At 39.5% G+C, this 14,140-nt stretch overlaps 1 protein-coding gene and 1 pseudogene across 1 annotated transcript in view; one reads left to right on the plus strand and one right to left on the minus strand.

Annotated features, from left to right (window-relative positions):
- Positions 1–14,140, plus strand: part of SELENOT (selenoprotein T) — a 33,567-nt gene that overhangs the window by 2,952 nt on the left and 16,475 nt on the right. The window lies entirely within an intron of this gene.
- Positions 13,164–13,692, minus strand: LOC105463685 (histone deacetylase complex subunit SAP30 pseudogene; annotated as a pseudogene).

The raw sequence follows: 14,140 nt of genomic DNA on the forward strand, positions 1-14,140 counted from the left end.
TCCTGAGCTCTGATGATCCTCCCACCACAGCCTCCCAAGTAGCTGGGACTGCAGATGCGCACCACCACGCCCGGAATTTTCGTGTTTTTTGTAGAGACCTGGTCTTGCCATGTTGCCCAGGCTGTGTGTAATACCTGATGTATGCCAGGAACTAAATATGCTAAAGATGTGACCATCTCAAGAACCTATCAGACTGGCATAGTATTACTTGTGTATCTGAGTCTTTGGTTTATTATATCGATTGAGCAATATAATTAGATAAACTTTTGATTATATTGGCTTCATACTTGGAAAAAATTTATTCCACTTATTTGGACATTTAACATTTAACATAGAAAAAGGAAGTTCTCTAATCAGAGCTTAAAATTCCGTTGTTTTTGAGACAGAGTGTTGCTCTATCGCCCAGGCTGGAGTGCAGTGGTTGGATTTCAGCTCACTGCAACCTCTGCCTCCCCGGCTCAAGCGATTCTCCTGCCTCAGCCTCACAAGTAGCTGTGATTTAACATGTAATCAAATCTTTATCATTGAATTAGTTGCAGTTTAAAGAGATTATTGGCTACAACCCATTACAGTTAATATTTACTTGAACATTTGACAATTGATTTGCTGAGAATAGTAGATTAAATGAAATTGAGATTTCAAAACATAAGTAGAATATGGCAGGATTTTCAAAGTTTTGTTAATTTGAGAATCTACTGCTGTAATTTTAGGACAGCCAACTTCTAAATATAGTTTTAAGAGGTAAATGAAAAACTGTTACAAAAACAGATTTTTATTTAAATTTACAACTACTCAGCCTTGGCTTTCATAGTATGACAGCAAGAAAATAAAGACCAAAGGCTGATTTGGATGTTGATACTCATCAAGATTAGTAGTAAAATGCTGAATTGGAGAAATTGTGAGTTACAGAGATCATGTTGCTTACTTTACTGTAGACTTGATATTTGCATATTCAACAGATATTGGAGCACTTACTCTGTGCAGGCACTTTGCTTCCTGCAGAGAATTCAATTCAGTACTCTCATGGACTTCACAGCAAGAGCAGATGCAGCCATTAATCCATGTACTGACCACACACATAAAATTCAATTTGTGTTAAGTGCTGTGAATAAAGATTATGTATGTGGTGGTATGAGAGATAGCTAGTCGGGATCAGGGAAGGTTTCCGTGAGGAAATGAACTTTGAACTGAGATTCGAAGGATAGGATTTATTTGGCGAGAACTTTCCAGGCAATGGGAGTAACACGTGCAGTGTTCTTATAGTAGGAAAGACCACAGTTTCACCAGAGAAGCCTAAGCCTACTGACCTCAGAGACCTAAAAGAAGGTGCCGTTAAGAGCTTGAGGGTCTGGCAGGCCATGCTTAACAAAGACCATTTGGTTTCCTTGTGGAAAAGACATTCCAGGAGTCAAAGAATAGATGGGAAACCATTTAGGGTGGCTTTTGGAGTTGTCCAGGCAAGAGATGATGGAACTTGGAAAAGAAAGGAGGTGGTAGAAATAGAAAGAGACGTATTTGAAAGATCTTTATGTGGTAAATTTAACAGCTCTTAATGATGAATTATATGTTTGTGGGGAAAAAGAGGTGGCATGAAGTGAGAGATGTCAAAGATGATTCCTGAGTTCTGTGGTGACGCTACACCATTCACTGGAATGATAATTAAAATAAATGAGTTCTATGAATGTTTTTGGTGGGAGGGAAGGAATATTGACAAGCAGCCTGGAATTGGTGAGGAAAAAATTTTGTTGCGTAGGTTTTAGCATGAACTGCTGATAAATCAAGTCCTGTAGTGATGGGGACATATTTTAAATTTTTGTTTATGCCTTTTTTTTTTTTTTTAATGCCACTTGGAAATCTTTTTTTTTTTTTTTTGGCTACTTGTCATTCACCTCAAAGGTTAGAGAGAACTCCACCAAGAGATACGGAGAAGAAGCTTTACAAACTAAGGGAAGAGCATATGCAAATGAAGCCTGATTTATCATATGGGGGTGGGGACAGGAAATGAGGAAAGCTGAAGTCCCCTGATCAGTTTAAAACACCTAGCTCAGTTTATATGTTGCTGTTTATCAATTAATTGCTTATTATTGTTATTTTCATTATTGTCTTTTTTTTTTTTTTTTTTTTTTAAGACGGAGTCTCCCCTCTGTCTCCCAGGCTGGAGTGCAGTGGTGTGGTCTTGGCTCACTGCAAGCTCCGCCTGCTGGGTTCACTCCATTCTCCTGCCTCACCCTCCCGAGTAGCTGGGTCTACAGGCGCCCGCCACCACGCCCGGCTAATTTTTTGTATTTTTAGTAGAGATGGGGTTTCACCGTGTTAGCCAGAATGGTCTCAATGTCCTGACCTCGTGATCCGCCTGCTTTGGCCTCCCAAAGTGCCGGGATTACAGGCGTGAACCACCGCACCCGGCCTCATTATTAATAGTGTTTAATGCTATGATGAGATATTTGTTAAATAAGCCTTTGAAACTTTCCTCTCAGCTTTAAAAAACGTGAAAATAGCTGGTTATGAAAATAATACATTTTAGTTATAAAAATAAGTAAAAGGAAGACAGTTAAAAATCCTGTATAATACAGTAGTATGTGTCTATATAGTCTTCTTCAAAATGATTCTATATAGGCACGTACTATATGAAATAATTTTACATAATTCATAGTTGTATGCTTTTTAAAAAATTTGCCTCTCACCCTCACTTATGTTTTCATGTCAGTAAATACAGATTTGCATCAACAGGCATAATATTTATTGGTTAACATTTATGTTGGCCCAATTTTTTTTACAAAATTTCTTTGCCAAGATGAATATGGTGTACTTGTCCAATTGTTTCCATAAAATAAATGTATAAAAGCAAAATGTTAATACAAAAGGTATAACATTTTAAATATTGACATAGTTGAATTAGTTAATACTCCTACTGGAAGATCATAAGGTGGGTTGTGTCACACGCATCCATGTGAAGAGACCACCAAACAGGCTTTGTGTGAGCAACAAGGCTGTTTATTTCACCTGGGTGCAGGCAGGCTGAGTCCGAAAAGAGAGTCAGCAAAGGGTGGTGGGATTATCATTAATTCTTACAGGTTTGGGGATAGGCGGTGGAGTTAGGAGCAATGTTTTGCCGGCAGTGGGTAGATCTCACAAAGTACATTCTCAAGGGTGGGGAGAATTACAAAGAACCTTCTTAAGAGTGGGGGAGATTACAAAGTACATTGATCAGGGTGGGGCGGAAACAAATCACAATGGTGGAATGTCATCAGTTAAGGCTATTTTCACTTCTTCTGTAGATCTTCAGTTGCTTCAGGCCATCTGGATGTATACATGCAGGTCACAGGGGATATGATGGCTTAGCTTGGACCCAGAGGTCTGACAGGTTGAGTTTTTAAAATTTTTCTATTTTGTTCCACTATAATCAGAGAATGACGTTTACTGTTTCTGCTTATTGGGTTTTCTTTGTGACCTAACAAACATGGTCAGTTTTTGTGAATGTTTTGTGGGCTGCAGAGATAAGGTATTTTCTATAGGAAAAAAGCTTTGATCTGTCTATTAAGATTCATCTATAATGATACTATTCAGATCTGTAATTTTAATTTTTTCTACCACATTACTTTTTCTCTTTAAGGCCTCGATAGGTTTTTTAAGAAAACTTTGGTAAAAAACGCATAACATTAAATTTATTATTTTAATCTCTTCTGCGTGCACAGTTCATTAGTGTTAAGCATATTTGTATTATTGTGCAACAGAGTTTTAGAATTTTTTCATCTTGCAACACCTAAACTCTGTATCCACTAAACATTAATTCTCCCTCTCTCCTTCCTCCCAGCCCTTGGCAACCACTTTTCTACTCTCACTTTTTATTATTTGGACCACTTTATGAGTGGAATCATACAGTATTTGTCCTTTTGGCACTGGCTTATTTTGCTTAATATAATGTCCTCGAGTTTCATCCATGTTACAGCAAACGACAGGATTTCCTTTTTTAAGGCAGCACAATAGTCCATTCAAATCTATATACCACACTTTGTTTATCCATTCATTGATGGGCATCTGGGTTGCTTCCACCTCTTGATTATTGTGAATAATACTGTGATCAACATGGTGTGCAAATGTATCTTCAAGATCCTGCTTTGAATTATTTTGAATATATACACAGAAGTGGGATTGCTGGGTTATATGGTAATTCCATTTTCCAGGAACCTCCGTATTGTTTTTCTTTTTTTTTTGAGATGGAGTCTCGCTCTGTCGCCCATTCTGGAGTGCAGTGGCGCAATCTCGGCTCACTGCAAGCTCTGCCTCCTGGGTTCACGCCATTCTCCTGCCTCACCCTCCCGAGTAGCTGGGACTACAGGTGTCCGCCACCACGCTTGGCTAATTTTTTTTTTTTTTCATATTTTTAGTAGAGACGGGGTTTCACCGTGTTCGCCAGGATGGTCTCGATCTCCTGACCTCGTGATCCGCCCACCTCGGCCTCCCAAAGTGCTGGGATTACAGGCATGAGCCACCGCGCCTGGCTCCATATTGTTTTTCATAATGGCTGTACCATTTTATATTCCCACCAACAATGTATAAGGGTTTCAATCTCTCTGAATCACCAATGCTTGTAACTTTCTGTTCTCTTAATAGTGGCCATTCTAATGGCCCTAATTGCAAGGGCCCCAAAATATGTTTTAAATCTGCTTTTTGGTTTTGAGTTTCCTTGTAGTTCTTCCGCATCTCTTTTATCATCCTTTTCTTCTGCCTGTTGCAGAATGTTTTTGGATGTAGGTGCTTATTTTGAATCTTTGATTACTGTTTCTGCTTTTTTTTTTTTTTTAAAGTGACAGAGGTCTTGCTGTAAGTCCTGGGCTCAAGCAATCCTCTTGCCTCATCCTCCCCAGTAACTAGGACTACAGGTATATACCACTACACCTGGCTAATTTTTTGAACTTTTTGTAGACACTGGAGTCTCACTGTGTTGCTGAGGCTGGTTTCAAACTCCAGGCCTCATGATCCTCCCTCCACTACCTCCCAAACAGCTGGGATTACAGACCTGAACTACTGCTTTTTTGTTTTGTGACATTTTCTCCATAGTCCCTCAGGTTTTTTTTTTTTCTTTTTTCTCCTTTCTCAAGCAAGACAACAGAAACAGCTTTAGGTATTAACTAACTGTACCTTCATTAGAATGTTGCTGGTGCCAAAAAGGCATAGATTTTTGTCTGTTTTGCTTTAGATTGTATCTCTAAGGCCCAGAATAGTAGCTGTCATCAGTTAATATTAAAAAATGAGCACACCCTGTCGTAGTCCACTGTTGTTGGCCTTGTAATAACCTATCCTACACATTCCCTCCCCCACTTACTAAATCCCTAATGCATATAAATTGATAGTTGCCAATACAGTTTCTTTTTGGTAGGTTTTACCTGGTTTGCCTCTCCTTCAGCTTGGTAGCTGTTATAAAAATTTAGAATGTAAAAATTTGGAAGATACAGATACGTATAAAAGAAGATGAAAATCCTGTCATCCGGCCGGGCGCGGTGGCTCAAGCCTGTAATCCCAGCACTTTAGGAGGCGGAGATGGGTGGATCACGAGGTCAGGAGATCGAGACCATCGTGGCTAACACGGTGAAACCCCGTCTCTACTAAAAAAAAAATACAAAAAACTCGCCGGGCGTGGTGGCGGGCGCGGTGGCGGGCGCCTGTAGTCCCAGCTACTGAGGAGGCTGAGGCAGGAGAATGGCGTAAACCCGGGAGGCGGAGCTTTCAGTGAGCCGAGATCCGGCCACTGCACTCCAGCCTGGGCGACAGAGCGAGACTCCGTCTCAAAAAAAAAAAAAAAAGAAAATCCTGTCATCCAATAACTTCGTAGCATTTTATTCTATAAAAGCAGTGCATTTAAAAAACTTCTCCGTCTAGGGGTGGTGGCCCATGCCTATAATCCCAGCACTTTGGGAGGTGGGTGGATCACCTCAAGTCAAGAGTTCAAGGCCAGCCTAGCCAACATGGTGAAACCACATCTCTACTAAAAATACAGTTACCCGGGTGTGGTGGCACACGACTGTAGTCCCAGCCACTTGGGAGGCTGAGGCAGGAGAATCGTTTGAATCTGGAAGGCAGAGGTTGCAGTGAGCCAAGATCACACCACTGCACTCCAGTCTGGGTAACAGAGCAAGACTCTGTCTCAAAAAAAAAAAAAAAAAAAGAAACTCTTCTCCATTGAGACAAGTTGTATGGACATTGTTTAAGCTATTTGTAGATATTATTAAAGTGTTTTCTGAAGAAGTTGTACCAGTTTATACTGTTCCTACAACTGACAGCATTTGGTGTTTGGTATGATTGGTGTATAAAACCTGTAGATATTTATTTTTTGTTTATGTTTTTTATTCTTGTTTTTGAGACAGAGTCTAGCTCTGTCACCCAGGCTGGAGTGCAGTGGCATGATCTCGGCTCACTGCAACCTCTGCCTCCCGGGTTCAAGTGATTCTCCTGCCTCAGCCTCCCAAGTAGCTGGGACTACAGGCACGTGCCACCACGCCTGGCTAATTTTTGTATTTTTAGTAGAGATGGGGTTTCACTGTGTTGGTCAGGCTGGTCTGAATCTCCTGACCTCATGATCTGCCTGCCTTGGCCTCCCAAAGGGCTGGGATTAGAAGCATGAACCACTGTGCCCAGCCTATTTATTTATTTTTTTAAGACAGAGTCTCACTCTGTTACCCAGGCTGGAGTGCAGTGGCATAATCCTGGCTCACTGCAACCTCTCCTTCCCAGGTTCAAGTGATTCTCGCGCCTCAATTTCCTGAGTAGCTGGGACTACAAGCGTATGCCACCATGCCCGCCTAATTTTTGTATTTTTAGTAAAGACGGGGTTTCACCATGCTGGCCAGGGTGGTCATGAACTCAGGTGATCTGCCAACCTCATCCTCCCAAAGTGCTGGAATTACAGGCATGAGCGACTCTGCCCAGACAGAGCTGTATATTTAGCATATACAACTTGATGTGTTCGGAGATAATTATACACCATGAAACCATCAAACCAGCATTTGGTGTTATAATAGTACTGATACTACTAATAAAAACATTTGTGGTAAGTGAAAAATAGAGGCCTATAGTTACTTTGTGTTTCTTTTATTATTAGTGAGTCTAAATTTATTATTAAATGTGTTCTGATACATGGCTTTTTCTGTGATTTGGCTGGTCATAACTATTGCCTCTTTAAAAATTGAGGCGTTTATTCTTTTCGTTTTAGTTAAAACATTTATATGCCAGGTGCAGTGGCTCATGCTTGTAATCCTAGCACTTTGGGAGGCTGAGGAGGGTGGATCCCTTGAGATCAGGTATTTGAGACCAGCCTGTCTAATATGACAAACCCTATCTCTACTAAAAATACAAAAATTAGGCTGGGGCGGTGGCTGACGCCTATAATCCCAGCACTTTGGGAGGCCAAGGCGGGTGGATCACTTGAGGTCAGGAGTTTGAGACCAACCTGACCAACGTGGTGAAACCCCTTCTCTACTAAAAGCACAAAATTAACTGGGTGTGGTGGCACACACCTGTAATCCTAACTACTTGGGAGGCTGAGATATGAGAATCGCTTGAACCCAGGAGACGCCCAGTGCGTCAAGATCACACCACTGCACTCCAGCCTGGGTGATGGAATGAGACTCTATCTTTACAAAAAAAAAAAAAAAAAATCAGCTGAGCATGGTGGTGCATACCTGTAATCCCAGATACTCTGAAGGCTGAGGCACCAGAATCACTTGAACCCAAAATGTGGAGGCTGCAGTGAGCCACGATCATGCCACTGTACTCCAGCCTGGGAGACACAGAGAGACTGTCTCAAAAAAGAAAAAAGAAAAATTATATACTAACACTATTCATCTTGTGCAATGTATTTTGAATATCTTTTTCCTATCTGCCTTTGAATTCAATTTATGGTACTTTTTGTGCTACAGATATTTTTTAATTGATATGCAGTCAGAGATACCAACAATTTCCTTTTTTTTTTTTTTTTTTTGAGACGGAGTCTCGCTCTGTCGCCCGGGCTGGAGTGCAGTGGCCGGATCTCAGCTCACTGCAAGCTCCGCCTCCCAGGTTTACGCCATTCTCCTGCCTCAGCCTCCCGAGTAGCCGGGACTACAGGCGCCCGACACATCGCCCGGCTAGTTTTTTGTATTTTTTATTAGAGACGGGGTTTCACGGTGTTAGCCAGGATGGTCTCGATCTCCTGACCTCGTGATCCGCCCATCTCGGCCTCCCAAAGTGCTGGGATTACAGGCTTGAGCCACCGCCCCCGGCCAACAATTTTCTTTTAGGATACTTTTTCTCCTTGAAAGGCTTTCCTTACCCTAAGATCAGAAAAATGTTGCCTGTAATTCTTTTTGGCATATTGTTTCATTTTTAAACATGAAATACTGTTCTGTATTTCTGTACTTTAATATACCCTGAATTAATTTTTTAAAAAAATTTAGATACAGGGGCTACATGTGCAGGTTTGTTACATGGGTATATTGTGTGATGCCAAGGTTTGAGCTTCTATTAAACCCAAATAGTGAACATAGTGTCCAGTAAATAATTTTTCAACCCTTACCCTCTTCCTTCCCTCCCCTTTTTTGGAGGCTTCAATGTCTGTTTTGTTTCTATCTTTATGTTTGTGTGTACTCAATGTTTAGCTCTGATTTATAAGTGAGAATATGATATTTGGTTCTGTTTCTGCATTAATTCACTTAGAATAATGGCCTACAGCTATGTTTGTATTGCTGCAAAGGACATGATTTCTTTTTCTTTTTCTTTTTCTTTTTAATCTTTGCTTAGTATTCCGTGGTATATATGTACCACATATTCTTTATCCAATCCACCATTGATGGGCAACTAAGTTTATTCTATGTCTTTGCTATTGTGATTAGTGCTGCAGTAAACATACTAATACAGATGTCTTTTTAGTAGAATAATTTATTTTCCTTTGGGTATATGCTCAGTAATGGGATTGCTGAGTCAAATGGTAATTCTGATTTAGTTCTTTGAGAAGTTTCTGCTTTTCGCGTGGGCTGAAGTAATTTGCAGTCCCACCAAGGGGAGAAATAGAGAACCCAAAAATAAAGCCACACGCTTACAACTAACTGATCTTCAACAAAGTCAACAAAAATAAAACGATAGGGAAAGGACATGGTGTATTAGGTGTTACCTTTTTTTCTTCATCCTCACCTACATTTGTTATTTTTTGACTTTCAAATAGGAGTCATTCTGATTGTTGTGAGATGGTATCTCATTGTGTTTTTAATTAGCAGTTCTCTGATGATTAGTGATGAGAATTTTTTTCATGTTTGTTGGCTGCTCATATGTCTTCTTTTGAGAAGTGTGTGTTCCTGTCCTTTGCTTGTTATTTGTTTTTTTCCTGTTGATTTAACTTCCTTGTAGATTCTGCATATTAGTCCTTCGTCGGATCCATAGTTTGCAAATATTTTCTCCCATTCTGTACGTTGTCTGTTTACTCTGTTGATAGTTTCTTTTGCTGTGCAGAAGCTCTTCAGTTTAATTAGGTCCCACTTGTCGATTTTTGTTTTTGTTACAGTTGCTTTTGAGGATTTAGTCATAAATTCTTTGCCTAGGCCAATGTCCAGAAGAGTATTTCCTAGGTTTTCTTCTAAGATTTTTATAGTTTGAGGTCTTACATTTAAGTCTTTAATCCATCTTGAGTTGATTTTGGTATATGGTGAGAGGTAGGGGTCCAGTTTCATTCTTTGCATATGATTAGCCAGTTTCCCCAGCATCATTTATTGATTAGGAGGTCCTTTCCCCATTGTTGGTTGTAGGTGTGTGGCTTTATTTCTGGGTTCTCTGTTCTGTTCCATTGTTCTATGTGTCTATTTTTATACCAGTACCATGTTTTGGTTACTGTAGCATTGTAGTATAGGATTGCTTTGGCAGTTTGGGCTCTTTCTTAGTTCTATATGAATTTTATAATAGTTTTTTCTAATTCCATGAAAAATGAGGTTGGTAAGTTGATAAGAATTGTGCTGAGTCTTTAAGATTCCTTTGGGCAGTCTGGACATTTTAATGATGTTGACACTTAGAATCCATGAGCATGGAATGTTTTTCCATTTGTGTCATCTATGATTTCTTTCAGCAGTGTTTTGTAGTTCTCCTTGTAGAGTCTTCCATCTCCTTGATTAGATGTATTCCTAGGTATTTTATGTCTTTTGTGGTTATAAATGGGATTGCATTTTTTATTTGTTTTTTCCGCTTGAACGTTATTGTTGTATAGAAATGCTACTAATTTTTTTTTTTTTTTTTTTTTTTTTTTTTTTTGAGACAGGGTCATGTTCTGTTGCCCAGGCTGGAGTTGCTAGGTTTCATAATGTGAAACTATAACGAAATTAGTTAAGTGGTGCAATCACAGCTTACTGCAGCCTTAACACCTGGGCTCAGTTGATCCTTTGGCCTCACCCGTGGAGTATAAGGACTACAAAGTCCATGCCATCACAACTGGTGCTACTGATTTTCATATGCTGAAACTTGACTGAAGTAATTTATCTGATTTGTGAGCCTTTTGACAGAATCTGTAGGGTTTTCTAGGTATAGAATTATACATCAACAGTAGACTGGTCGCTGTGGCTTACGCCTGTAATCTCCACACTTTGGGAGACCAAAGTGGGAGGATCACTTGAACTCAGGAGTTTGAGACCAGCCTGGGCAACATGGTGAAACCTTGTCTGTACTAAAAATAAAAATACAAAAATTAGCTGGGCATGGTGATGCATGCCTGTAATCCCAGCTACTCGGGAGGTTGAGGCAAGAGAATCGCTTGAACCCAAGAGACAGAGGCTGCGGTGAGCCAGGATCATGCCACTGCATTCCAGCCTGGGTAACAGAGTAAGATTGTCTCAAAAAAAAAAAAGAAATAATCAACAAAGACAGATAATTTGATTTCCTCTTTTCCCATTTAGATGACTTTTATTTCTTTCTCTCGCCTGATTGTTCTGCCTAGGACTTTCAGTATTATGTTGAATAGGAGTGGTGAGACAGTAGACATCCTTGTTTTGTTCCAGTTCTTAGGAGGAATGCTTTCAACTTTTGCCCATTCAGTATGATGTTGGTTATGGGTTTGTCATAGATGGCTCTTACTATTTTGAGGTATGTTACTTTAAGTTGTTGAGGGTAAAACTTAAGTTTTGAATACACTGCGCCATCAGTAACTTTTCGGCCTGGCCTCCATGCCTCTACGGATGGGACTATAAATTTCCAGAATTCTCTGTGCTACTGCTAGTCCTTTTCCTGCTGCCCTGATACCCTGACACACCCTTGCTACTTATTCTGTTGATGTTTTCTTTTTCTTTTTTTGAGACTGGGTCTCACTCTGTCACCCAGGCTGGAGTGCAGTGGTGCAGTCATTGCTCACTGTGGCCTCAACTGCCCAGGCTCAAGTCATTCTCCCACCTCAGCCTCCCAAGTAGCTGGAACTACAGGCAGGCACTACATGCCTGGCCAATTTTTGTAATTTTTTGTAAGAGAGGAGGTTTCTCCATGTTGGCAAAACTGGTCTTGAACTCCTGGGCTCAAGCAGTCCTGCCTCAGCCTTCCAAAGTGCCAAGAGTACAGGCAGGAGTCACCTTGCCCAGCCTTGGTGTTTTCTTTCTTTTTAACACATCCTCTGTCAGGATATAGAAAGTTGGGAATGGGAGCATGGAGAGTACCTTACTTCACTGAAGCTGACCAGCTATTTGGTTCTTCCTTTGGGATGAGCCTTAGATCTGTGAGCTTTCAGATAGGAATTTTCCTGAAGCAGAGTTTAGGTAATTTTTCTTAATCTTGACCTTTCTGTCTACCTTGTAATTAATATAATTTTCACCTAGATTTTGTCATTAGGTTGTTAGTGTCAGTGTTTGGTATGATTTATTTTTGTGAATTTTTGTGATTTCAGAATTTGAGTAAGAATTTGATAGAGGCTATGTACTGAAATTACATTACATTAGAGAATTTCAGTAGTTTAATGTTTTAAAAGGTAATTTTGGCTGGTAGAAAAAAATGAGGAACAGAGTGAATGATATCAAAGGTTCCTAGTAGTTATATGAATGAAAGTGAAACCCAACTGTTTTACTTATGATCGGTCTCTATTGTCATATTACAGTGCTTACTTTTGAAGGTCGCTTAACTAATTTTGTTATAGTTTGGTATTATGAAACCTAGCATTTGTACCTCAAGCAAGACAGTCTTTTCGTTAGGTATAAAGGTACCCTTTTCATTGACAAGGTGTTCATTTGATAAGTAGTTATGTCATTAAGCAGAACTATTTAAGGTTGATTGATTTGGTTATCTCAGCACTACAAATTCAGGATGTCACTGTGTTTGGTTTTTCTTCAAATTTGCATCTTAGTAACTAAAAACAGTCTTAATATTTCAATTAGGTGGGGTTCATGTTTCATTATTTTCAATTTTGCTGGTAGAGAGAAGAAAAGGATAGAATATACACAATTGATGACCTAAGAGAAGTGTGATAGAAAGATACACCAGTGAAATTATTGTTCTTTCTCTCCTTGCTCTTTAATTTGTGTTTGTAATTTGTGCATTGCTTTCTGGGCTTGCTTCTGCATTACCTTATAATTGTTCCCCAGGGTTTGCTGTGTATTTGTCTCTCTGAAATTAGATTGTGAACTCCTTCAGGAAAGGAGACTAAAAAATGTTTTACTAACATTTAAAGTATCCAAATGCTGTTAACATTTTTCTAATAATGGTGATAACCTACCTACATACATGTATCACTTTTACATGCCTTATCTCTTGAGTACTCTGAGAATTACCTGTGTGTTGCAGGTGTCATTCTACTTATTGTACAGGTGTGGATACTGTGACAAAAGCAGGTTAATGGACTTGACTATTGTCTTGTTTGTCAGTGAGAGAGCTGATTTCCTGACTGTATTTAACGGTCTTGCCACAGTACTGTTGCATCATGAGTCGTGTGTGTGTGTGTGTGTGTGTGTATTTGTTTTTGTTTTCTTTTTTTAATAGTAGTAACCTTTATTTAAAATAGTTTTTAATTTAGGAAAGCGCATTTTACATCAGTTTCCAACTAATTATTAGAGTCAGAAACAAAATTAAATCAGAGAAAATTCCTTTGTAGAAAAAATACACAAAGAACATTTCTACATGTGAAAAAGCAGTAAACAGTGTTAACATCCAAGTTTTTAGTCTCAATTCCACATCTTCTAATGAACACCACTGTCAACCTTGAGATCTGATTTGTTCTTGTCATTCTTCACTGATTAGATGAAATATGTTAAGATGTCTTTTTCACTCACTGGAATAGACCTAAAGTGGCAACCAACTATCTCAACAAGTTGTGCTTTATTAAGTCCTGGTTGGTTGCTGGCTTTAAGTGTCTTTTGTATCTCCTAAGTGTATTTACTTGTAATTGGTATAAATCAACCTCTGGGGTATCAATATCTTGAACAGGTGAATCACCTCCATCGTCATCACTCCCTTTTTCTTCTGTTTCGAATATTCTGAATTAAGTTTTTATGATAATCACATATGTAAAGATGCCTGCGCTCATATCCAGCTCGATCTTCACCTTCTGGGATATGCTCCTCTGGATCCTCTTGCTGAAGCTGGCGTTGCCTGCCGCCCGGCCGCACTGCTCACCATCCTCCGCAGGCAGCACAGTTGTCCGGAGCCTGACCTGGCCGCCCCCGGGGGCCCAGCCGCTGAGACCATAAGAATAAGAATCGAGACCATAATTTCGATTCTTATTCTGGATCTGCCACCTACTAGTTATATGACTAAAACAAGTTAACCTCTCTGAGTCTGTTTGCTCATTTATAAAGTGGGCATGATAGAACTTCAAAGGATTGTCTTGAGGGTTTAGTAAGAATTTAGCTAGCTAGCTAGTTTGTTCAAGGACATAGTATCTGATAAATCTTAATGTTTTTTCCCCTGTTGGCTGAATTAGAACAGAAATAAGAGTTAAAACTGCTGGTAAGCCTATTTTGTCCATCTTCTTATTTTGCCCATAGTTAAAAAGCCACTTTTGTTATATTCTGCACTAATCTCCAAAGTTCATTTTGTTTTAGCTTTTATTATTTTAATTAGCCCAGTTTATTTTTGGTTATGTTCATCTCTTGTGCTTATCCTTTAGACACATTGTCTAAAACCAAAAAGCCATGTTTCTGAAGCAGAGTTTTTA

Source organism: Macaca nemestrina, chromosome 2 (assembly GCF_043159975.1).
Source record: "Macaca nemestrina isolate mMacNem1 chromosome 2, mMacNem.hap1, whole genome shotgun sequence".
NCBI classification, from domain to species: Eukaryota; Metazoa; Chordata; class Mammalia; order Primates; family Cercopithecidae; genus Macaca; species Macaca nemestrina.